The following is a 26,166-nucleotide window of genomic DNA, read 5'->3' as shown; positions in this document are numbered from 1 at the left end:
CACTCCCATCACTGTTGTTCAGTATAGTACTGGAAGTCCTAGCAACAGCAATCGACAACAAAAAGAAATAAAAGATATTCAAATTGGCAAAGAAGAAGTCAAACTATCTCTCTTTGCAGATGACATGATACTTTATATGGAAAACCCAAAAGATTCCACCCCCCAACTACTAAAACTCATACAGCAATTCAGAAATGTGGCAGGATACAAAAATCAATGTACAGAAATCAGTTGCTTTCTTATACATTAACAATAAAAAAAAATGGAAAGGGAAATTAGAGAATCGATTCCATTTGCCATAGCACCAAGGACCATAAGATACCTGGGAACAAACCTAACCAAAGAGGTAAAGGATCTGTACTCAAAGAACTACAGAACACTCATGAAAGAAATCGAAGAAGACACAAAAAGATGGAAGCGCATTCCATGATCATGGATCAGAAGAATAAACATTGTTAAAATGTCTATACTGCCTAGAGCCATCTATACTTTCAATGCCATCCTGAAAAAATTCCACCAGCATTTTTCAAAGAGCTGGAACAAACAATCTTAAAATTTGTATGGAACCAGAAGAGACCCAAAACTGCTACGGAAATGTTGAAAAAGAAAAACAAAACTGGGGGCATCACATTGCCTGATTTCAAGCTTTACTACAAAGCTGTGATCACCAAGACAGCATGGTACTGGTACAAAAACAGACACATAGACCAGTGGAACAGAGCAGAGAGCCCAGATATGGACCCTCAACTCTACAGTCAAATAATCTCCATGTGCATTTAATATGCAGCCAGAGCCACTGTCCTGGTGATCTAGGAGACAGCATCCTCCACCAGGAGTGTTAATGTGGAGAAGGAAGCATGAGAGCCATCAGTCCAGTCTTTCTTAAAGTGTTTCACACACCAGCAGCATATCAGTATCACCTAGGAACTTTAGAGATTCAAATTCCCAGGCCTAACTCTAGACATGCTCTCAAGGTTATAGTCCACGAATCGATGTTTTAAAAAGCCCTCCAGGTGATTTTGATGCACAGTAAAATTTGCAATCCTAACTTAACCTATAGCATTCTAAACTTATAACTTGAACATAACTGTTTAGATACCTGTCCTTTCTGATAAAGAAAGGTATAAGCTGAGTATAGATAGGGCTCCATTTAGCTAAAGATGTTAAGTGTGGCAATAGAAATGTCAGACATTAACCAGGAAGGACTCTGCGTGTGAGGGAAGAGGTTGTACTTTTGTTTTGTGAAATAGGCTCCTTCTCAGGAAATCACATCATACAGGCAGCCATCCTTTCACCCTGAGCTAACGCTCTTCTTGCATTGACAATAAGTTTATATTTTAACCTACTCTAGGCAGGCTCTTGCCCATAATCAAATAATGTTTTCAAAGACAATGAAGATCAACAAACAAGGCCCTACACTAGCCAAAGGGACTGGAAAACACTCAAAGCCACCTGACCCAAGATGTCTCATGGGAGTCTTGTGGGAATCCGCTGGGTTCTCAATTACAACAATAACATAAATGATGTCATGCCAGACTGCTGTGGTCATGAGAGTTGGGGCAGAACAGTGAGGTGCTGTCATCCGTTTTGACCCTCAATGACCTTTGTGGCTTTGAGAGAATCTTTAGATATGAGTCTACCGAAGAGGGATGATATGTATTTTGGAACATTCTCCATATCATCTTATTTCCAGCTTTCAATCACATCAATGAAGATGTGAGCAATGTCCCAAAGTAGGAAAACTGTGGTATCATAAGAAAAGCCTCCTGGTTGATAAACTCAAAGGCAGATTCAAAATTCTTTCTTGTGGAAGAAACCATTATATCAGAGACCCAAAAGTTAGGGTTGCTTCAGAGCCTACCTGTTTCAAATAGGTCATAAATTCCTGAGAAATAAATCACTCTTACTACGACTGAAGACATGCTTAAAGTCAGAATGTGATGGTAATGATTCACTCTGAGATTTCATATCAAAGCCACAGGAACTAAAAATGCAAGTATATTTCCCAATGTGAAACATGACCTGCAATCTTAATCCATTTAACTTCCTCAAATTGCTGTATTACTTAAAGCAGCCTATTTCTTCATTGAGCATAGATGAATTTCTTCTGTGGTAACTGTCACCATTTGACCCAATAATATGTCCAGGCTTTCCTCACTACCTGTGAGTTCTTCAAGGAAAGGTCATCAAATAAGCAGAATGGGTCTGTTTAAGAGTATGTGCTTGGGACCGGATTACCCATGTTCAAGTCTACCAACATGGCTTGTTTGGGGTGTATACCTGGAGGGATTTCTTCACCTTCCTAAAGTACTTTCTCCACTTGCAAAATGAGGAAATGACAGTACTGACCTCAGAGTATTAGCAATAGCACAGGGTTTGGTCTACATGGAGTATTCAATAAATACTAGCTCTTATTTGAGGAAGCTATAGCATAATGGTTAAGAGCAGGATTTTAAGGCCAAATTGTCTGGCTCAAATCCATAGACAAGTTTATTAATCTCTCTGTGTTTCTACATCCTTCTGTATGAAACGAAGATAGTAATGATATTATTTTACGGGTTGCTGAATCAAATGAGTTAACACACGTAAAATGCTTAGAACAGTAATTGGCACATGGCAAGCCTGGATTAACTATTAGTTAATAGTATGATGTAAGTATCATGACATAGGATTCCTGTAAGAACAAGTAGTGAGGTAAGAACCTGATCTCAAGTAGAATCAGACTAATAATACTCTCCTTAACTTCATTACCTGATTAACACTGGCTAGTTAATCAGAGCTGGAGTTGTAAAAGGAGTCCAGAAGGAAGTAGGACAACCTGCCATCAGCTCTGCCCCTCACATCTGTAGGGCACTGGGAGAAAAAAACTATGCAGCCTACCTACCATATTTTAAATACTTATAAGTTATCAGGCTAAAAACTGTTAAAAATTTTCTATCCTCCTATTGATTGTTGAGGTATATAAATATATACCTCATATACAAGGTATATAAATATACCTTCTCAACAACCTGGAAGTTCAGGTTGGAATCCAGAATTCTCAGAGCTCCATATCATTAAAACGGGTAAAATCAAGAACCTGGAGGTACAGAGAGAGCCAGTGTCCAGCCCCTGGCCCCCAGGCCCTGGCCTCTAGCCTCCTCCCCTCTTCTTCTTCTTTCTACCTCAGTGTCCAAGGTCAACCCCAGAACCCCCACTCCATACCCATCCCAATGATGGCAGTGTGCCACCTGGCTCAAGAAAATCTCAGGTAGATATTCTGCAATGTGGCCTGAGCTCTTTGGGTAGAACATTCCACTGTCTTGGGTACCAGGAACTCATTCAGGAGGCGGAGCATTACAGACTGAGTATTTGTGTCCCACGCCTCCAACTCCCAAATTCATAGATTAAATTCTAACTCCTACTATGGCTTATTTAGAAGTGGGGCCTCTAAGAAAGTACAGTAGAACAAGATAGTGGGCTGGGGCCCTGGGGGATTAGTGTCCTTCTGAGATGAGACAACAGAGCTTGTTTTCTCCCTCTCTCTGCACAGAGGAAAGACCATGTGAAGACATAGACAGAAGGCAGTCATCTGTAAGCCAGAAACAGAGTTCTCACCAGAAATTATCCATGCTGGGACACTACTTATCTCAGACTTCTCATCTCTAGAACTGTGGAAAAATAAATTTCTGTTATTTAAGAACCCCTGAGTCTGTGATATTTTGTTATGACAGTCCAAACTAATATAGGGAGCATGGAGTGGGCTCCTGGTGGGTGCACCCTCTGGCCTGCAGACTCCTTGACCTGTGTGGAGGAAGGCAGACAAAAGCTAGAGCCCCTTCAAAGAGACATCCTTAGGGCAAGGATCCCCTTGAGCTCCCAAGGATGATCACCTTTCCCTGAAAGAGCTCAGGGAAAAGTGGAGAAATTGAATTTTATTGTACTCGACTAGATAGAAACACTCAGTGTGGGAATTTGGGCCAAAAACTAAGTGGACTTTGATAGTTTTTAGAAATTACCCTAAAGGGGGGTGCCTGGGTGGTTCAGTCAGTTAAGCATGAGCCTTTGTCTCAGGTCATGATCTCGGGGTCCTGGGACCCAGTCCCACATCAGGTTCCTTGCTCAGTGGGGAGCCTGCCTTTCCCTCTCCCATTCCCCTTGCTTGTGCTCTCTCTCTCTCTCACTCCCTCTGTCAAATAAATAAATAAAATCTTAAAAAAAAAAAAAAAGAAAAAGAAAGAAAGAAATTACCCTAAGGGTCATATAGCTTTCATTTTATAGCTGGAGAAACTGAGGTCTACAGACTTAAATAACTCTTTGCCTAGACCTTGTCTCCCTAAAATCTTAGGCAATACCTTTTCATTTGTTAAGTTAAGTTTCTCAATTTGTGTATTAACTGGCAGAGGCCTCCTGAATTTGCTGGGACAACTTTGGAGAATGCCTGAAGAATCCTTGCCCACTGCAGCCTAGATCCTGCTCCATCTGGGCTTGATAGGGCAAAATCATTTGGTTAAAAAACATACACAGCTGCCTTGTAAGTAGTTTCTCTTCACACTTATTAACTAAAGAAAAAGGGCATAACAACATTTCAAGGGTGAGGCTTTGGATATTTACAAACTATTATTCACCTCAATGAGACAAACATGTGACTAACAGCAAACATAGTCCGATGAGGTTCAAACAGTATGCTTATTTGCATTAAAACTCTATTCAGGTCACATAAAGGAAGCACTTTGAAACTAGGCAGAGGTGGCCAAGCTGTATGTAGCTCAGTAACGGTGTTCACATTCTCTCACATGCCTGAGGGCCCAAGGGATTGGGAGAAGGGGTGGTGGGACTTCAGAAGATCAGTCTAAGGACATGGTGTTGGTATCTAGCATACCTGTAGTTCTCTATAGTTTCTGTGTTTCCTATGACAAGAGACCCTCTAATCCACAATGACAGTCCTTCCAGGCAGAGAGAAAGGTCTAATTATATTATAATCTCCCTTCATCTGGGTAATTTCAATTTCAAATGACTCCCCCACAGTGGAAAACATTTGAGTTGACTGGCCATGCACTTTTATTATTCCTGTTTGAGAAGTGACAATTTTAAGATTCAGAGAGCCTAATGAAATGCTTGGCCCAAAGTCATACAGCTGATAAAAGAAGGGTTGAATTCATGTCTTCTGGCTTCAATTCCTCTGAAGTTTGAGTAAAAAAGAAAACAGCTAGAGTATGAATCTATCCTATTTGGGCCTTGGCTGCGCTTAGGAAATAAATCTATTTTGTTTTGTCTCAATAGGGCTCTAAGTGTGGGCATCCCTTGTTCAAAGCTTGGGCAATCCAGTAGTTCCAGGCCCTCTCACTTTAACTTCCAGAAGTGGAGTTGTGGTCCTTTTCCTTCTGCAGCTCTGCCCTTGACAGAAATGATCAAGGGCAACAGCTGATGCTCTTAGGTTTGACCAGACAAGGTCTCAACCAGTATCCAGTTTATCTCCTGAAAGGAATAAAAGTACGCAAAATAATTTTCCAAATAATTTTGTTAAAACATCGTTTAATGTCCACTGGCTTTTTCCTGGTTATAAAAAAAAAGTTCTACAGATATCCTTGTGGAAAATTTGTAAGGTGCAGAAAAGTATAAAGAGAAAATCAAGTTTACCTGTAATTTCACCTCTCTGAGATAATCACTGTGAACATCTTGATGTGTTTCCTCAAGTCTGTCTGTCCTACATTTAGAATATTCAGACCATACTATATATACAATATTTTATACCTTACTTTTTTCATTTAACATTCTATTTTACTCCATTTTCCCATGTCATTTGGAATTTTAAAAGATTATACACACACACTTATTTATTTATCCATATTTTATGGATGTACTACCATTTACTTACTTACCTTATTTATTTACCTATTATTTTTTCTTATGTCATGTTAGTCACCATACAGGAGTACATCATTAGTTTTTGATGTAGTGTTCCACAATTCGTTGTTTGCGTATAACACCCAGGGCTCCATGCCACTTATTTAAATGATTTTCTGCTCTTGGACACTTGGGTTTGCTTCCAATTTTTCAGTTTTATAAATATTCCATAGTAAAGGGTTTGGGGGGGAAAAAAGAATTCTGTAACAAATATTCTTAACATGATTCTCTATTTCTATCTCTAATATTCCTAGAATTGAATCATGGAAGTGGAGTTACTGGACCAAAGACCACAAAACTTTTTTTTTTTTCTAAAGATTTTATTTATTTACTTGACAGAGAGAGATCACAAGGAGGCAGAGAAGCAGGCAGAGAGAGAGGAAGGGAAGCAGGCTCCCTGCTGAGCAGAAAGCCCGACGCGGGACTCGATCCCAGGACCCTGAGATCATGACCTGAGCCGAAGGCAGTGGCTTAATCCACTGAGCCACCCAGGCACCTGACCACAAAACTTTTAAAGATTTTTGATATTTGGAATCAAATCACTTTTCAAAGAGTTACCAGTTTGTTCCACCACTGGTGGTGTCAAGAGTGCCTCTTCCACACATCTACTCAAGAGTGATTTTTGCCTAATCGTTTCAAACTGGAATATAGGATCCCAAATCAAACTATTTAGAACTGAACCCCAAATGGACCACTTCCTAGCTGTGTGGACTGAGAAAACTTGCTTAGCTGCTCTGTGACTTGGTTTTTCTTCCAGTAAGTGGGGATAGCAGTAGTACTTATTTTGTAGACTTAAATGATATATTACAAGTAAACACAGGAGTGCCTGTCATATAGTAAGTACTCAATAAATGCCGGTCTATTATCATAAATAAAATTATCTTCCACTTTGGGGCACTGGGGTGGCTCAGTGGGTTAAGCCTCTGCCTTTGGCTCAGGTCATGATCTCAGGGTCCTGGGATTGAACCCCACATCAGGCTCTCTGCTCAGTGGGGAGCCTGCTTCCCCTTCTCTCTCTCTGCCTGCCTCTCTGCCTACTTGTGATCTTCCTGTCAAATAAATTTTTTAAAAATCTTTAAAAAATTATGTTCCAATTTGATATGTGAAAAACTATTTCATTGTTGCATTAAATTATATTCTTTGATTACCGATGATGATAAAGTTCTTTATGCTTATTGGCCAATTTGTATGTGTGTATGTGAATTGTCTATTCCTACTTGTTTGTGTTTTCTTGTTAGAGATTTGTTAGAGTCCTTTGTGTATTAAGGATATTAACCTCATGCATGTCATCTATACTGCAAATCTTATTCCCTGTTTGTAAGTTGCTTTTAATGTTTGTCTATGACTTTTTTTCATGATCTAAATGCTTAAACTTCCATGTGGTCAAATACGATATTTTTCTCTGACATTTCTTCTATTGCTTTTATGTTTAGAAATCCAGCCCTCCTCCCACATTGTTTTATAACACATAATTTATCATTCATAAACTGAGTTTTTACATGTTCTAAGGTCTGTTTTGAGATTCACTAAATATTCCATTTTTTGCATCAACCTGAGTGTTTTAATTATTCTAGCTTTTAATACCTGATAGCTCTTCTCTTTCCATTTTTTAGAAGTTTTTGAATGCTTATTCTTTTAGTTTAATATCATGTTATCATGTTCCCACACATAAAAACCCTTTTAATTAAATTTTTATTAAACCTATCATTTAATTTCTGTTTCAGGAACATGGAATATTTCTTCATTGATTACGATTTTATTTTAAAAATTTTACAGGTTTGCTGTTTTTGTTTTTGTGATTGTTTTCACATAGGCCTATATGTTTCTCTCCTCTGCAATGAGGAGAGAAGTTGCTAACATGCTTCTTGTTCCTGTAAGAACTTATTGGTCTTTGGTCAAAAGGTAGGATCCTGAATCATGTGCTAGGGCCCTTAGTGCATCTTCCTTGATGCAGTTCCTCCCTCCCCTCCATCTTCCCTGCTCCCGCCTTCCTTGGAGCTACCAGCAACACCCACTTTGATTTCTAAATGGCTCCCTGCCAATCTATTCTCCTCACAGGCTAATAGTTTAAAAACCAAAATCAGAATGCACTCCTTTATTAAAAACCTTTCAGTGGCTCTCCGTACCACTTAGAATAAAACATACACTCCTTAACATGGTCCCATGTGCTTGGTCCCTTCCTAACTCCAATTATCTTGTACCACCTCTCTTTCCTTTGCTTTCTGGGCTCCCATCACTCTGCCTTTTTTCTGTCCGTAGAACATACCACGAGCATTTCACTTCAAGTCCTTTGGACTTTCTACTCCTTTTGCCTAACTTTCTTGCTCCAGTCCTTGGCATGTATTCACTTCCTCATTATTCAGGCCTCATATCCAATACGTAAATCCCTACCCTGCCCTAGCCACAGCATCTTATTTGTGCTCTTCATGGCACAAAAATCTACATTAATTTTGCTTATCCTTTACTTATCTTCTGTGTGTTTGCCACCTGGAATGTAAACTCTAAGATGTCAGGACATTTTGTGCTTCTGTTTGAAGCCCTGGTATCTAGGATAGTGGCATGGAAGGGACATGAACAATGTGATTTCTTCCTAGAAAATGGAGTCTGCTCCCACGGCTTGCATGCATTTTGGGAAATGATCCCAGGGAAGGAGGAATGCCACTGATACGAATGACTGTTCTCATGTGGCCACTGTAGGGGACCATTCAAGACTAGGGATCATGGTGATGGACATCTTCTATGCAACTATGGAGAACAAATCTCAGAACTGTCCATTCAAGGGACAGAGAAAGGGGTGTCTACCCACCAGATCTGATTTGCAGCTCTAGTCAAGGGATTACTTTCCATGGGTGTACGGTGCAGGACCAGATACGTAATTTGTGAGGCCCAGGATCAAATAAAATTACAAATCCTTGTTGGAAACGTATTAAAAAATTCAAGGTAGTGATACATGAGCCTACACCAAGCCTGGGGCATTCTGAGCTCAGGCCCTGTGCCACAGCATAGGTCTCATGGCCAAGACTTCATGTCCTCAGTACCAAGCCTGGGGACTGAGCAGCCTGCTGCAGGCATTGTGCTGTGTGCACAGGTCCAGAGCAGAAGAGCTAGAGTGGTGAGGAGCAGCTGAAGCAGGTGATCTCAGGTTTCACCTGCAAACAGACTGCTCAGCAGTGGATGGGGCAAAAGGTGAGTGAAGAGGATGTCAGGCTGGGCCACCAGAGGTATCAGAACCCCAAACAAGTAAATGACTTTGGTGTTGCTTCTCACTGAGATATGCCTAAAATTCTGGAAAACCTACATGGTAATTTGGGAAGTAATCATTCTTTCATTTTTGATAGTAATGGATAGATCTCTTTTGCTTCACCATTAAGAATGGTCTTGGCATTGATTTAAATGAGATCACACTTATTAATGTGAGAAAACACCCTACTCGTAGCATTATGTACACTTAATTATTAAAATATTAACTAATAAAATAGTTTTGTTTTCTTCTGTTCTGGTTACTTATTGCTATCACAAAGGACCCCAAAATTTAGTGGCTTAACACAATTCCCTTTTACTATAGTTCATGATCTTGTGGCTAGGAATTTGGGCAGGACTTGACCAGTTGTTTTTTCTACTTTATGTGGTATCAACTGAGGTGCTTGGTGCTATTCACCTCTTGGGTAAGCTGGTCTAGAGGGCCTAGGATGCCTTTGCTTACATGTCTGGTGTCTTAACAGGGTTGACTAGAAGTCTGGGCTCAGCAGGGACTGCCAGCCAGGGAATACACATGTGTCTCTCTAGCATGGAAGGTGCAGGATGGTTGGATTTCTTACTCGGTGGCTCAGGGTTTCTAGACAGAGCATTCAAAGGAACCCAGGTGATTATTTGGCCATATAGTCAAGGGTCCATATCTGGGCTCTCTACTCTGTTCCACTGGTCTATGTGTCTGTTTTTGTGCCAGTACCCTGCTGTCTTGGTGATCACAGCTTTGTAATAAAGCTTGAAATCAGGCAAAATATCCAGTGGAAAAAAAGACAGTATTTTTAATAAATGGTGCTGGGAAAATTGGACAGCTATGTACAGAAGAAGAAACTCAACCATTCTCTCACAACATACAGAAAGATAAACTCAAAATAGATTAAAGACCTCAACGTGAGGCAGGAATCTGTCAAAATCCTAGAGGAGAACATAGGCAGTAACCTCTTTGACATTGTCCACAGCAACTTCTTTCAAGATATGTCTCCAAAGGCAAAGGAAACAAAAGCAAACTTTTGGGACTTCATCAAGATCAAAAGCTTCTGCACAGCAAAGGAAACAGCCAACAAAACAAAGAGGCAACCCATGGAATGGGAGACGATACTCACAAATGACACTCTAGACCAAGGGCTGATATCCAGGATCTATAAAGAACTCCTTAAACTCAACACACACAAAACCGATAATCATGTCAAAAAATGGGCAAAAGATGTGGACACTTCTCCAAAGAAGACATACAAATGGCTAACAGACACATGAAAAAATGTTCATCATCATTAGCCATTAGGAAGATTCAAATCAAAAACCACATTGAGATACCACCTTACACCAGTTACAATGGCCACAATCAACATGACAGTGAACAACAAGTGTTGGAGAGGATGTGGAGAAAGGGGAACCCTCTTACACTGTTGGTGGGAATGCAAGTTGGTGCAGCCACTTTGAAGAACAGTGTGGAGATTCCTCAAAAAATTAAAAATAGAGATACCCTATAACCCTGCAACTGCACTACTGGGTATTTACCCCAAAGATACAGATGTGGTGAAAAGAAGGGCCATATGTACCCCAATGTTCATAGCAGCAATGGCCACAATAGCCAAACTGTGGAAAGAATCAAGATGCCCTTCAACAGATGAATGGATAAAGAAGATATGGTCCATATATACAATGGAATATTATGCAGCCACCAGAAGGGATGAATACCCAACTTTTGTATCAACATGGTTGGGACTGGAAGGGATTCTGCTGAGGGAAATAAGTCAAGCAAAGAAAGTCAATTATCATATGGATTCACTTACTTGTGGAGCATAAGGAATAACATGGAAGACATTAGGAGATGGAGAGGAGAAGTGAATTGGGGTAAATTGGAGGGGGGAAAGAACCATAAGAGATTGTGGACTCTGAGAAACAAACTGAGGGTTTTGGAGGGGAGGTGGGTAGGGGGATGAGTGAGCCTGGTGGTGGGTACTAAGGAGGGCAAGTATTGCGTGGAGCACTGGGTGTGGTGCATAAACAATAAATCTTGGAACAGTGACCAAAAAAAAAAAAAAGGACCCAACTGGCAGCTGCAAGGCTTCTTGTGACCTAGCTTCAGAAATCACAGAATGTAACGTTTGCCACATTCTATTTGTCAAGGGAGTCGCTGAGGCCAGCATAGATTCAAAAGGAGGGGAATAAAGTGGTCTTCTCAATGGGAGGAAAAGCAAAGCATTTGTGGCCATCTTTAATTTGGCATGTTCTTGTTAAAATTTATTATAAATTACATGATAGGGTGACTCATTCCTTTAGTGTAGAATCTCCCTCTGTGTGTCTATATCTATCTGTCTATATCTATCTATCTATGTATCTTTAATTAGGGTTGCTGGAAAAAACACAAATACCGCATGAGATTTATTTATCCTAAAAAACTATTTGTTGTTTATCTGAAAGCCAAATGTGACTGGGAATCTTTTCTTCTTTCTAAGTCTGGCAACACTGTTTTCATTATTCCTACATATATTGTATATGCACCAAAGTAGACAGTCTATATGGGAGTATATTCTCAGCTTGGTCAGAGGACATGAGCCTTGGAGAAGCTCAATTGAGATAGTAAGTCTGTAACATAAAGCAATCCCAAGGAGCAAACTGCATGGAAGGAAGGGCTGGTTTACTTTTCTAATCAACTGATAATTAGCTAGAAGCATTTCTGCCTTTAAGGATAGGAAGGATAACATGCAGGAGCAGCTAAAGGACCAGGTTCCGGAGTTGAACACATCTGGGCTCAAGTGCCAACTTGCCTCTGACCAGCTGTGTGATCTCAGAAGACAAGACAATGCCTCTGAATGCTGCTGCCTTATTTATTAAAGGATAAAAATACCTTACAGGGTTGTCTCCAGGGTTAAATGGATGTGTGTAAAGTACCGACCATGGTGCACATAATGAGTACTGAACAATGTTAGGGGCTATTACTGTTATTTTAAATCTTAATGAGCAGAATAGGCTGAACACAATTTTTCTAATTATTGAAATTTGGATGAAAGTCTATTCATGCAAGACATACAGTTGCAAGTGTTTTAAAAATTTCTTAGTATCTTCATATAGCTAGGCACACAAAAAGAGCTCAACAAATACTTGCTTATCAGCCTCATTCATTTCTACGCACAGAACACTGAGAAAGGGTGGTTAATGGCTCCAGTTTGTTCACTGTGAAGTAAATATTTACTAGCGATGTTGCTCATGTAGTAGTGACTAGCTCCCAAACCCTAAATACCTACTCAGCCTCAAAAACCCTAACTAGGATGACTAGTTCTTTTTATCACTTGAAAGAAGATAAGAGTTAATCTTTTGATTTTCATCTTTCTGCACTTTATTCCCCAGCAAGTGAAACCAGCCATAGTCTTTCAACCACAAAGCTCTCTTTAAATATTCAGTGGCTAGCACAGGGACAGTTCAACACATTTTTCTTCAAGGGCTGAAAAGTGTGCACACTAAACAAAACAGAAGTGTACATACTAATTAAATATTTGTAAAATACTGATCCTGTGGGCTACATATAAGTTTATGTACTTTAAGCATTAGCACAATTTTCTAACTTACTTGTTCCTAGACAGCATCACTGTCCAGTAGAACTTTCTGAGATGATGAGAATGTTCTGGGTCTGTGCTATCCAACAGGGAAGCCAATCGCACACATGGCTACCAAGTACTTAAAATGTAAGAAATTGTATTTTAAGTTTCATTTAGTTTTTTTTTTTTAAGTTTATTTATTTATTTCTATATCCAATGTGGGGCTCAAACTCATGACTCTGACATCAAGAGAGAGTCTCATGCTCTTATGATTACCAACAAAGCACCCCAAATTTCAGTTAGTTTTAATGAATTAAAATTGCCACATGTTGCTGGCGGCTCCAGGATTGCACAGTGCCACTACTGGCAGTAAATGACATTTGGAGACTCTACCAATGTTTAAAGTCATCAAAAGTTCACTTCTGTTCAGCTTCACTGTGAACTTCACCAACTCAGTAAGATATTCTGAGCTTGCTTAAGTTTATTAGACTGTAGATCCAGAGCAAGATGTCCCATTTCTCTGACCCACAGTGATACGGATTATAGGTTACGGCATTTTTCCCCTTTGAGCTTAGAAATGTCTTTATAATCTTCCTTATTATTAGGCTCTGGAAAGTCATCAAGTTAACAAGAAGCTACTACTTACCGAGGGCTAACTGTGCTGAACATTTGATCAAGTGTCACCTCGGAATTAAATCCCAAGCATTCCAACCACAGATCTGCATCTTCTTCTTTGTGTCAGAAACTAAGATACTCTTCTTCATTGTTTTCTCCTATTCTAAAAAAACAATAATTACCCTGGGGCTTAATGTCAGAATGAAGGAATAAAGAAAATTGGTAGGTATTTGCTGAAATCTGCCCCCAAAAGCTTATAAGCAAACAAAGGAAAAGGGGTAAGTGTATATTGAACATAAACTTTCACAAAAATGATTAAAACCTTCTACAAAGGTACGAAGGTAGGAGTTTGGACATTGGAGTCCAGTGGCTGGGGGAAGGTGGGAAATGATGAGGAAAAACACAATTATGAGTTTAAGCTGTACGACTTGAGGAAGAACTGCCAGACTTATACAAAGCCATCAGGGGGAAAAAAAAAAAGGATATCACTATGCTCTTTCAGTATCTTATTCTTAAAAAACAAAAGTGATCATTCCTGGAACTCTGATAAGAAAGGTTCCAGTAGGCAGGTCAGCTGAGGTTCAGCCAGAAAGGCTATTTACTTAACAATGTGCTGCCAGGATTGAAGGGAAAGAGACATTCTAAGTTTGAAACTCAGACTAGACTATAACCATGGGAAACGGATTCACATATTTTCTAGGGAGAAGCAGATATTATCAATAATAATAACAACCTACATAGCTATCACTGTTACAAAATTCACATAAGAACTTATCATATTCATCTTTGATAAATGCCATTTTTTCTTTACATAAAGATAATAATACATTTTCACATTATCAAATAGCTAAAAAATATCTGATTTTCAACCTAAGTTAGAAGGTGAATTCTCGGAGGCTAACAGGTGCTTGTCTGAGGATCTCACAGGTACATATTTTGTTTTGTTGCAACAAATATACATGAATGTTTGCCAGGCTCTATGCCAGGTACCAGGTATATATTGGGGGACGAAAGAGACACAGTTCTTGTCCTCATGCAGCTTAGAGTCTAGCAGGGGAGACACACTGAAAAAGTTAATGCCATAATAAATACCCAATTAATGTCTTAAGGGAAAACCACAGCATACAATGCGAGACAAAAATGAGGAGTTTCTAATTTAGGCTGGACAGCCAGGGAAGTATAGATTCTGGGAGCTGTTTCACAGCCAGTTAAACAGACCCCATTCAGCTGTCTATCAGGGATTTCACTAGGTAAAATGATTCTGTAAGCATCCAAGTGATTTAAGTATTATTTCAGGATTTTGTGGTCAGAAGCATCCATCCAGTTTCCATCCATCCACCCAGTTTTTATCCTTGACATGTGATTCAAAAACTTTTTTCACTCCTAGTACCCTGTATCGCAAAAAAATAACAACATAATCCACGTTATTCCCTTCAGATCTTGGTAAATTTCCTAAAGCCTGCCTCATTCCATGCTCTGTGGAACTAAAAGCCCATTCCAGCACTTCTGCAAATTCACAGGGAGTCTATGCTTTCACGGTCACCTCTGGCCTCAAACACCTGCTTTTGCAATGGGTTTCCATTATGGAATATACTGCTTCCTGTAAATGCGGTTTCTGTTCCATGCCATGCTAACCCTCATGTGAAACTCAGCCTCCTTTATGACTGCCACAGAACTCCCACTCTCACAGGACATTTGAATGTATTTTGAAGATCTGAGGGCGTAGGGGATGAAGTCTGCACTTGTCAGGATAAGTCAACTGCTATAACAAACAAGTCTCTACTGCATAAACTTAACAATAACGAAAGGATAGTCTCTTACTCATATCATAGTCCCATGGAGATGGCAAGGGGTCTGATCCTTACAGTCCTTCACAGAGATTTCGTTCATCTGGTGGCTCTAACATCTGCTGGGGTCATGGAGCCCTCTACCCGATCTTCTGCAGCCAGCCTGCAGGAGAGGGAAGAGTGTGAAGGATAGGGTGGTAGTTGTGTAAGCCAGGCCTGGAGGTGGCGGCATCACTCCTGCCAACATTCCACTGGCTAGAACTAGTCACATGACTGTACCTAACTGCAAAAGAGGCTGGGAAATGTAGTCTAGTTTTGTGCCCAGGAAGAAAATGGTATTTTGTAGAACACCTAATTTTTCATTGTCATAGGATCTATACCACAGAAACACAAAAATTTTCAACTTTAATGTTACATCTTCTAATTTTAGGGATTCCTTGGTCTTTTCACTATAGGGGACATTTTAATGTGATGCCCAGGTTCATGCCGACATTTCTCTCTCACTTTACTCCTTTCATCCTTTTCTCTCTTCCCAAAACCCAACAGTGTTTAATTTTTTTTTCCTAAAAAGGGTTTTTAACTCTTTCTCCCACAAATTCCTGATGCTTTTGCCATCCATCAAAATGTCCCACCAGAGAACAAAGAGTGTTTCACCATAGAAATCTTTATGGGTCTTCAAATTTGAGGCCATCGGAGATACCATATGACATAAGTCTGTGCTTCTCAAACTGACGTTAATGTATTCTGGAGAATATGGAGCCTCAAGAGAAAATAATCTATTTCTGGCTCAGCACAATTCCCACAAGAGCCATGTGTGTGCTCTCCCTCTTCTTTTGGGGGAAGAGTTCCTTTGCACCCCATTGCTCCAATATGCTGTCTAAATCTTCCAAATATGATTGGAGTGTGTGTGTGTGTGTGTGTACACAAGCATGCTACATTCTTTCTTTCCTCTTTGCTGGTGAAACTGAACTGTGGGGCCCCAAATCCTGCCTTGCCCTCCACTTGAAGAGAAAAGCAGAAACAAGAGGCAGAGAGGAAAAGTGAACTGGGGGTTTCAGGCCTCTGAGTCACTCCTTTCCTCATCCTTCCTGGTTATATGAACCAATAGATGCCCTTCTCTCTCTGACCTAGTTCACATATGTCTGTCACTTACACCCAAAAGAATTCTGGCTTAAATAGCATACATGGCAATTTTCCTGAGGAGTCATTGTTTACCATCAAATTTGTTCAACTACCCAACATTATTTTTATTTTGCATCATGTATCTATGGATCATATATACATATGGATCATATATAACTGAACACCCACCTGTAGCAAGGTGCCCAGACCTGTACCTATTCCTCCCCACTTAGACGTGCTTACGTGGCAAAAATGAAGGAACACTCCCTCTTCTCAGTCTGGGGAAGGGTCAAACTCCTTCTTCATGGAGGAAGTTTTGCCTGAGGAATCCATGAAATAATGACCTTTTCATGTGCTTTCTAGCTGGATGTACTTTTGGGGTGTGGAGCAACTGAAGCCAGTATGTACAACAGAGTAGCAACATCTGAAAAGTCTGCTGAGCCATCTGGCATCAGGAAAATTGGTCCAACTTGCTTCCTGGAGGTTGTGATAAAATTTATAAATTATTTATAACACAAGGACTTCAAGAGAGGCTTATAGGAAAGAAAACTCAGTGTTATCTCAAGCTGCTGGGAGCAAGCTGCTAGTCTCAGCTACCTCCCCCACTACAAGAAAGTGCCAGTTTTAAATGGAAAGGAAACACTTGTAGCTCCATTTCCTCCCTCTCGGGCATAAGCAGCTCTAAAAAAAGAAGCAATGTGAACAGAATGCTTCAGAGAGAGCTATAGCTAGAGTTTGCAAACTGATGAGGAAGCAATAGTGTTAGAAATAGCTTGAGATTAGGGCAGACAAAGAGATTTGCAAATTAGAAAATATATTCTACGGGGATAGACATACCAGATAGGATCTACCTCACTACATGTTTTGCTTTGTGGTATTTTTCCCCCTTTGGTCTCCTAGTTGCAATTAGCATTATCTTCTAATCTAACCATTGCCTACTTCTTGCTTCTTTTCTTCCTATACCTGGGAGTTTCTATTTGTATTTTAGCCACCTTGTTTGAGTAGATGATCAGCCACAGCAGGATATGGGTTTTCTGTGTGTGTGTGTGTGTGTGTGTGTGTGTGTGTGTGTGTGTGTGTGTTTCAAGTGAAACTGAGCACAGGTTAGTCCCACAACTAATAGGGCTGGTGTCCTACATAAACATCTGCCCATGATTTTCATTTGTTTTCCATAGATTTTTTCACAAATAAAGGGATCCAGGACTCTGTGACAGTGTGCTTGTCATTGTTTTCCTTTATATGAAACAGGCATCAAATTTTAGGAAAATAACCAATGGCCTACCATGGAGTTGGTTAGGATCATGGGATTGATCATATGAAAACTTGTTTTTGGTTTTTGGTTCTGGGTTAATTTTAAAAATATATTGTTAAATGTGATGTTTTGTTAAGTATAATGTCTCAGTTGTCAAGTATGATGTTTTTGGAAAATTCATAGATTGCATTCTAATCTCCATTACTGGAAATGATTTCTATAATACTCTGATTACAACTAATCTAAGAGATAAAGTACAACTTATATTTTTAAAGAAAGTTCTAAAGTCACCACATTTGGTGTGGGAATTTTAAAGATTTTTTTTTTTTTTTTTTTTTTAAATCAGAGAGAGAGAGGGGGAGAGAGCGAGCACAGGCAGACAGAATGGCAGGCAGAGGCAGAGGGAGAAGCAGGCTCCCTGCTGAGCAAGGAGCCCAATGTGGGACTCAATCCCAGAACGTTGGGATCATGACCTGAGCCAAAGGCAGCTGCTTAACCAAGTGAGCCACCCAGGCGTCCCTGGTGTGGGGATTTTAGTTTGGCAAACCATGCAACAGAACCACTACATAGCCTATGTCCTGTGATTTGTCAATACTCAGATACATACCATACTCTTTGGCATGGCAATATACTCCTGTACTTCTAGTTGCTCGATATGTCCAAATACTGTGATGAGAACCAGAGAAATATAATGGTAAGTTGGCTGGTCCCAAGTGTCCAAAGTGCAATTTTATTGGGTTATAGAATAACTTGGTTGACCAGCATTATCTATGTACTCATTTCCCAAACAGGCTACACATCATAAATGTTACCCAATTTATTTTTTTTTAAAGAATTTATTTATTTATTTGACAGAGAGAGAGTAAAAGCAAGGGAAGTCACAGGCAGAGGGCGAAGCAGGCTCCCCAACGAGCAGGGAGCACAACACCTGGCTGGATCCCATGACCCTGAGATCATGATCAGAACTGAAGACAGACGCTTAACCAATTGATCAACACAGGCACCCCTCTAATTTATTTTTAAATTAAAGAAAGTAAGGCGTGCCTTGGTGGCTCACTTGATCAAGCATCCAACTCTTGATTTCAGCTCAGGTCATGATCTCAGGGTAATGAGATTGAGCCCCACATGGGGCTCTGTGCTCTGCCCTAGAGACTAGACTGCTTGGGATTTTCTGTCTATATGCCCCTGCCCCCACCCCTGCTCCTGTGTGTGCTCACAAGCATGCTCTCTCAAAATAAATGAATAAAAATTTAAAAATTTTTTTTAAAGATTTTATTTATTTATTTATTTGACAGAGAGAGAGAGATCACAAGTAGGCAGAGAGGCAAGCAGAGAGAGAGGGGAAAGCAGGCTCCCCGCTGAGCAGAGAGCCCAATGCAGGGCTCCATCCCAGGACCCCAAGATCATGACCTGAGCTGAAGGCAGAGGCCTTAACCCACTGAGCCACCCAGGTGCCCCTGAATAAAAATCTTTAAATAGAGTAAAATTCACTTTTTGGTGTTAAGTTCTATGCATTTGGACAAACACTTGTTATTACCATCGCAGTCAAGATACAGAACTGTTTAACTACCCCTCCCCAAATTCCCCTGTGCTCTTTATACCCAAAACCACCTGCTCTCCATTCTTAGACTCTAAAAAACCACTAATCTGTGTTTTCCAGAATGTCATATAAATGGAATATAGTTTGGCCAGTGGGTTCCTTCACTTTGTATAATGCACTAAAGATTCATCCTTGGGTTTGGTTTTTTTGTTTTGTTTTATTTGAAAGAGTGCACACATAAGTAGGGGGAGGGGCAGAGGGAGAAAGAGAATCTTAAGCAGACTCCATGCCTCCCTGAAGCCCAACGTGGGGCTTGATTTCACAACCCTGAGATCATGACCTGAGCTGAAATCAACAGCCAGAGCTACCCAGGCTGCCCTCATCCTTATTTTTGTATCAAAAATTTATTCCTTTTAATTGTTGAGAACCCTTCCACTACAGGGATTTATCACAGTTTGTTTTTATAACTCCAACTGAGAGATATTTATATTATTGCAAGTTTGAATGACTGTAAATAAAGCTGCTATGATCATTTATATGATCTCTGGTAGACATACATTTTTGTTTCTTCTGGGACGAGAATATCTAGGAATGGGATACCTGGAATCTTGTGGAAAATATTTCTATGTTCACTGAATTATAATCTCTTGGATGTGGGGTCCTGGGATATTTACTTTTAAAATGCTCCTCAGAAGTGCCCAGATAGCTCAGTCAGTAGAGCATGAGCCTCTTAAAATGCTCCCCAGGTATGAATTATTATTTTTTTATTATGTTCAGTTAGCCCACATATAGTATATCATTAGTCTTTGATGTAGTGCTCAACTCTTCATCAGCTGTATATACCCCCAGTGCACATCACAACACATCTCTCCTTAATACCTAACACCCCATTCACCTTTCCCCCACCTTCTGCAACCCTCGGTGTATTTCCTGGACTCTAGAATCTTTCATGGTTTGTCTCCCTCTCTGATTACTTCTCAGGTATGAATTCTTAATGGCTACAGAGTGTCCCTTTAGGGTGATGGAAATGTCTTAGAAGGAGATACACATTATGGATATACAAAACTGTGAATGTACAAAGTGCCACTGAACTGTATACTTTAAAGTAATTAATGGTTAATGTTATGTTATGTAAGTTTTACCTCAATTAAGAAGGATTTTCCCCAGGTGTTTCTGAGTTTGGAAGTCTTGATCTTGGGAGGCTGTATCTGGGTGGGTTTCATGCTCAAGATGTCTTACTTGTTAGAGGCTGGGTAACAGACTGAGACTTGGGCCCCATCTTCAACTCATGAATCTGTAACAGACTGAATTCTCTTTAGAAAGTCTGGGGAGTCTTAATAATTCTTGGTGGTTAGAAGGTAAACTACAGGTTTACCTTCTTGGAGACTGTTCCTGGTTTAAATGGACCTAGAATTCTAGGTCATCACAATTCTGTTCTGGTCTAACCAGAGCTCTAAGGAACTGACATCAAGCCCAGGTCAGCTTCTCCTGGAGTAGAGCAGTGTGGCTAGATTCTTCTCAAGGAGGACTACCAAGGACATGCCAACCCAAAAGTCTATTGAGACACTGTACAGAATAATTTTGGGTGCTTGGGATTGTGTGGCTATCAATTCCTACCCCTCTGGGGTTTTTACTTTTCACCAGTAGAGATAAAACTGCTTTTTGCAACATCTGAATAGATCACACCTCATTACATTGGCACAAGATGTGCCACAGATGACCTTATGTTCATAACCTTGACTCTGCCAACATATGGTTGGCCCTGCAGATATGAGCCAAACCATCCTGCCAGTGCTATGTCCAAAGCATAAGAGAGTGAAATGTGTGACCTTAGTTCTGGATTTATCTTTCACTGTAAACACTGAAGTGGGGAGACAGAGAGGATTCTCTGGGTCTCTCTGGTCCTCCATTCCCTATTCAAATCCTGCCTTAGACTGCTTCCCTCCTTGACATCCCTATATCTTTATGCTTTCTGTTTTTGTCTTTTCTGTGTCTCTTGTATTTCTAGCCAACTTGAAACCAAAGGATACTCCTACATGAACCTCTTCCAGGATTCAGGTGTTCCCAGCTGCTCTGTCAATGAAGGAACAAGCCAACAGAAGAAGGTAGTTGGGAAGTGGAGCTCAGAGTTGAGCTCAGACCCCCAGGGTTTCCCTCAACCACCACCCCAGTGGGCTGTAAGGAGTCCTTCTGAAAGGCAGGTGTCAGGGCACCTGGATGGCTCAGTCATTAAGCATCTGCCTTTGGCTCAGGTCATGATCCCAGGGTCCAGGGATCAAGCCCTGCATCAGGTTCCTTGCTCTGTGGAAAGCCTGCTTCTCCCTCTCCCACTCCCTCTGCTTGTGTTCCCTCTCTCACTGTATCTCTATCAAATAAATAAATAAGATCTTTAAAAAAAAAAAAAAAAAAAAAGGCATGTGTCATTCCAAGCTCTGAGAATCTCTGGGAGTACTGAGTCTTAGAATCTGAAAAACACATACTTCAGCTTTCTTATTGCTAGCTCCAGGGGATCCTGCCCCAGTCTGCCAGGGGAGTCTTTGCTCTACCTTTCCTTTCTCCCTGTAATGGAAACCTCTTTAGATAAATTGGTGTCAATATTGCAGAATTTCTGACACTTGTCTTCTCCACTTGCCTGGCCATCATTGCCTTTCCCCCATTGGGTTTCATGAGCTGAAACATGAAGACAAGAAAGGCAGACAAGACTGTACTTAAAATAAAGTAGAGGTGAAGGAAGGCCTGGAGGAAGTTTATTTTGTATGATGTTGGGAAGAGGAAAGGAGGGGTGTGGGAACTGGGGGTTGGACCATAAGAAGGTTACAGTTCAGACTGGAACCAGTAAGGAAGAAATCACTGACTAAACTTCCTGTCCACCTAGACTGCATCTGATCATGAGCAAAAAGGGATTTACAGCCCTCCACATACACTTTGCCTTTCCTGTCACCCCTGCTTCCTCAGGCTGAGGAGCAGGAGTGGGCCCAGGAGCAGATACTACAGACTTAGTCATGAGGAGGAGGGACAACTGGGGGGCGGGGGTGTGTATGGAGACTTTAACTTCCTTCCTGGACTTCTTCCCCCAGAGCCTGGTGCCTTTCTAGACTCTCAGGGTGTAGAGCTCTGTGGCTGTCTACCTCAGCAAGACTATGTACTTGATCATTTCTGACCACTCCTCTTTCCTCAATCTTCTTTTTCCTGTATCCTATCTTCCCTTAAGAACTGGTGTGAAATTGTGGTGAATGGCAGAATCTTAACATGTTCACCCTCTCTCTACTTGCAGGTGATATTATATCCTATCCCCACTATTACCTGAAGAAACGAGCAGGGCAAAAGTGTGAGAAAATTTGGTAGGAAGTCTTGTGGAGATATATTTTTGAATGGGGGAACATAATGTGTGTTACATAGGAAACTGACTTGACCCTATTGACTTGTATATGCAAAAGGTCAAAATTCCAGAGTATTAAATGGAGGCATAAAGCTAACACGCTTACCCATCCATCTATGCATTCAATAAATAATTATGGTGCCCTCCTGGGCACACGTTATTGCTCTATATGATTATTATACTATATGCTGGGTGGGGGGGAAGAGACAAAGAGAAAGAAGATAAATAAATGCCTTAAGGTGATTATCGCCTGGGATTTACCATGTGAGAAAGACTGAAAATCTTGGCTGGCCTATGCAGTGATGATCCCTAAGAAAAAAAATACAAGTGCTTCTTCACTGCCTGTAAGGGAGATCAAGAAAGTACATAATGACATCTTGACAAATCATACCTCAAGGCACATTTCCCACAAGATTGTGGTTATCTACGTCCACCCTCCCCTCCCCTAGCTGCAACAGTGGCAAGCAGACCATGTCCTGTCATTAGTAAAAGCTCTTTTTGTGGGAACAGTGGTGTACTTGTGGACAGAAGTTCATGCTGAATTCTATTTATAGCTTCTGATGACTCATTAATATGTTACCTTAGCAAAGGCTAGCTCCAGAGCCAGGCTTCTATTACCTCTGAGTCAAAAACATTCTCACTGGAATATTCTGATGACATAAAAAGCAAATTGTCTATAAAACACCCCAAGCAATGTGCATGTCAGCCTTTTAATTGGTATAATATTAGCCACACTTACACTCAGCATTGCAAACTAGAGTTGTCAAAGGTACCTGCATCTTAAAGTGTTTATGAACATTTAGATTTTGTGTTAAGGAAAAAAAAAAAAAAAAAAAAAAGAATTCACTGGTAGTCTTCTGAGGAGTTAAACCAGAAGATGATCTGGAAAATATGTTAACCAACCTTCAAAAGTATTTCCGTTCCCGGAAGTCTTCACACCCTTTGTGACTATACCCTTTGTGACATTTCCACACATGTGACCTTCACACTCACCACGTTGATTCCAACAGACAAGTCGTGGTCAGGGCTTTATAGAAATGTTAAGTGAAGACTTTGAAGCTGCTGTACTTCATCAATTCAGTCTGAAAAACAATCTCTGTGGTTAAGCATGTTAAATCCCCGTGTTTTCACAGCAGCTTGGTGAAAGGTTATTACAATGAAGGCTTAGGAGGGAGATAAAGCGCTCTCACTGAAATGAATTCAAAGGAGTTACTCATCCTCTATGCATTTTCGTAGAACCTCATCATCAGATATCATTCTATGCTTTGTTAAAAATATAACATATAACAGAGACTACCAATGACAAGTGCTAGCAAGGTCTTGAAGCAACTGGAGCTTTCGTACATTGCTGTCCATTTCTGGTATGGCTACTTTGGAAAACAACTGGGCACTTTCTTATAAAGTTAAACATATACTTAACATATAACGTAACAATCTCCCTCCTAGATATTTACCTAAGAGAAAAGAAAACATATACCCCTGACAAGGAGTGGTTTGTGCAGTGGAAACAGTGTTCGGGCAGACAAAATGGCACCTTCAAGAGCATGACACGTGGGAGGAGTTAAGGACACGGAACATGGAGGGCAGGGGCAGACAACAAGACAAGGTGAGAGACATACTTGGTGTCAGGCTTTGTGGCCTGTGGTAGGCAGCTTGCTCTTTACTCAGACTGTTGAGAGACTATTAAAATGTTTTATGCAGGAGAGGGACATAATCAGATAGGACTTTCAGAAAAAAATGAGTTTGGCTGCCCTGTGGAGAAGAGATTGGGGAGGGGGGGCGCATATGACTGTGGGGAGCCTGCTGGACTGCCAGGGAAAACTCCCCAGGGGCTGGGGTCTGGGTTGTAGTCTTGGAGATATTCTCTTCTATCCCCCAGACAGCCCTGAGTTAGTTTGTGTGGAGGCCTTTTATATAACAATATTTCTAATAGAAACAAGAATGATGAATTGCTCCTTTTCAGATTTGTTATTATAAAAATACTCAATATATAAAAAAGAATTCATGTAACATTAAGGTAAATTCTAGCACATAAAGAAAAGTATGTAGTAATCTCCTTATTTCAGGACTAGAACATTACCATTATAAAAACCTCGTTTAAGCAAGGCTCTGTGCTCAATTTTATTCTATTCTTTTTTTTTTTTAAGATTTTATTTATTCATTTGAGGAAGGGAGAAAAACAACACAAGAAGAGGGAGAGGGAGAAGGAGAGCTGGGAGCCCAATGTGGTACTCGATCCCGGGACCCTGAGATCATGACCTGAGTTGAAGGTAGACACTTAATTGACTGAGCCACCCAGGAATCCCACTCTGCTGAATTTTAAAAAGGGATTCAAAACTCTCCTTGGAATGCAGTGATACCAGGACTTTCTAACAATCAGAGCTTTTACACAATAGGAGAGGCTGCCTGGGGAAGCCATAGGAGACCAGGCTGCAGTCTGGATAAGGATGTGGGGTGGGGAGGAGGGATATCCTAGGAAGGGAAAAAGCTGGTAGTGACTTGTCAAAGGTGTCAACCCTAAAATTTTCAAATCCTAAAAATCCTAAAAATTTCAAGGCAAGGAATAGAACATATATATTAAGAGCAAATCTTTCAAAAGGCATTTAAAAACCTTTATCAAAAAAAAAAAAAAAAGCCAACCTTGTTGGCTTCTCAAAGTTAAATATGAAAGTGCAGCCACTTTTTTGATAATCCCTTGATATTTGGAATAAAATGGAACCATGTGCATACATGTATTATATACATAGCAATGCATGTGGCTTAAGTATTTTGAGTACTTAAGCTCCCAAAGTAGGGGTTTAGGAGCAGGATGAGGGCTTAGTTGGATGGTGTTTCTGACTTCAGAGAAACAGCGGGAATAACTCCAATGTCTACTGTATAGCATGGATTGGCACACAACTGCTTTTGGGGCAAATGCTGCTTGTTTTTGTGTGATCTGTGAGTTAAGAATGATTTGCATATTTTGTCGGATTCAACTTTTAAATTTGAGATAACTGTCACACAGTTATAAGAACACAGAAAAGAAGTTGATAAACTGGATTTATTAAAATTAAAAGTTTTGTGCATCAAAAGACTATCAGAAGTGTGAAAAGGCAACTCACAGAAATGGAAAATATTTGCAAATCATGTATGTACTTGGTAAGTAATTAATATCTAAAATATATATTCCTACTCAACAACAAAAATCCCCAAACGATCCTACTAAAAAATGGGCGAGGAATGGGGTGTCTGGGTGGCTCAGTCAGTTGAGCATTTGACTCTTGATTTCAACTCAGATTATGATTTCAGGGTTTCGAGATTGAGCACCTCCCCCTCACTGGGCTCCATGCTGTAGGTGGAGCATGCTTGGGATTCTCTCTCTCCCTCTGCCCCTCCCCAACTCTCTCTCTCTCTCTTTAAAAAAAAAAAAAAGGCAAGGACTTGAATGGACATTTTTCCAAAGAAGATATAAAAATGGCTACTAAGTACTTGAAAAGATGCCCAACATCAGTAATCAGAAATACAAATCAAAACCATAGCGAGAAAAAAGGAAAAAAAAAAACCATCAAGAGACCACCTACACTCGTTAGGATGGCTATGAAAAATCAGGGGACAATAACTCAGAAAACAGCAAGTGTTGGCAAGAACGTGGAGAAACTGGAACTCTTATGCATTGGCCATCGCAATGGAGAATAGTGTAGCTCCTATGGAAAACACTATGCGGGCTCTTCCAAAAATTAAAAACAGAGTTACTATATGATCCAACTATTGCACTTTTAGTTATATATCCAAAAGAATGAGAAGCAAGGACTTGACCGTTA

At 40.3% G+C, this 26,166-nt stretch overlaps 1 long non-coding RNA gene across 2 annotated transcripts; it reads right to left on the bottom strand.

Moving 5' to 3' along the window:
• LOC116586357 lies at window positions 1–21,229 on the bottom strand. Of its 2 annotated transcripts, none has more exons than XR_004284000.1 (6): window positions 20,130–21,229; window positions 18,055–18,113; window positions 16,439–16,672; window positions 15,108–15,236; window positions 13,318–13,449; window positions 1–38 (listed from the first exon to the last, which is right to left on the bottom strand). It is a non-coding gene; the product is annotated as an uncharacterized LOC116586357 (long non-coding RNA). The 2 variants fall into 2 exon arrangements; XR_004284001.1 differs by having other exon boundaries at window positions 13,318–13,444.
• Between the last annotated feature and the right edge of the window lie 4,937 nt (window positions 21,230–26,166).

The sequence above is a fragment of the Mustela erminea genome, chromosome 3 (assembly GCF_009829155.1).
Source record: "Mustela erminea isolate mMusErm1 chromosome 3, mMusErm1.Pri, whole genome shotgun sequence".
NCBI classification, from domain to species: Eukaryota; Metazoa; Chordata; class Mammalia; order Carnivora; family Mustelidae; genus Mustela; species Mustela erminea.
The sequence above is the reverse complement of the archived record's forward strand: the minus strand, read 5'-3'. Positions and strand labels throughout refer to the sequence as shown.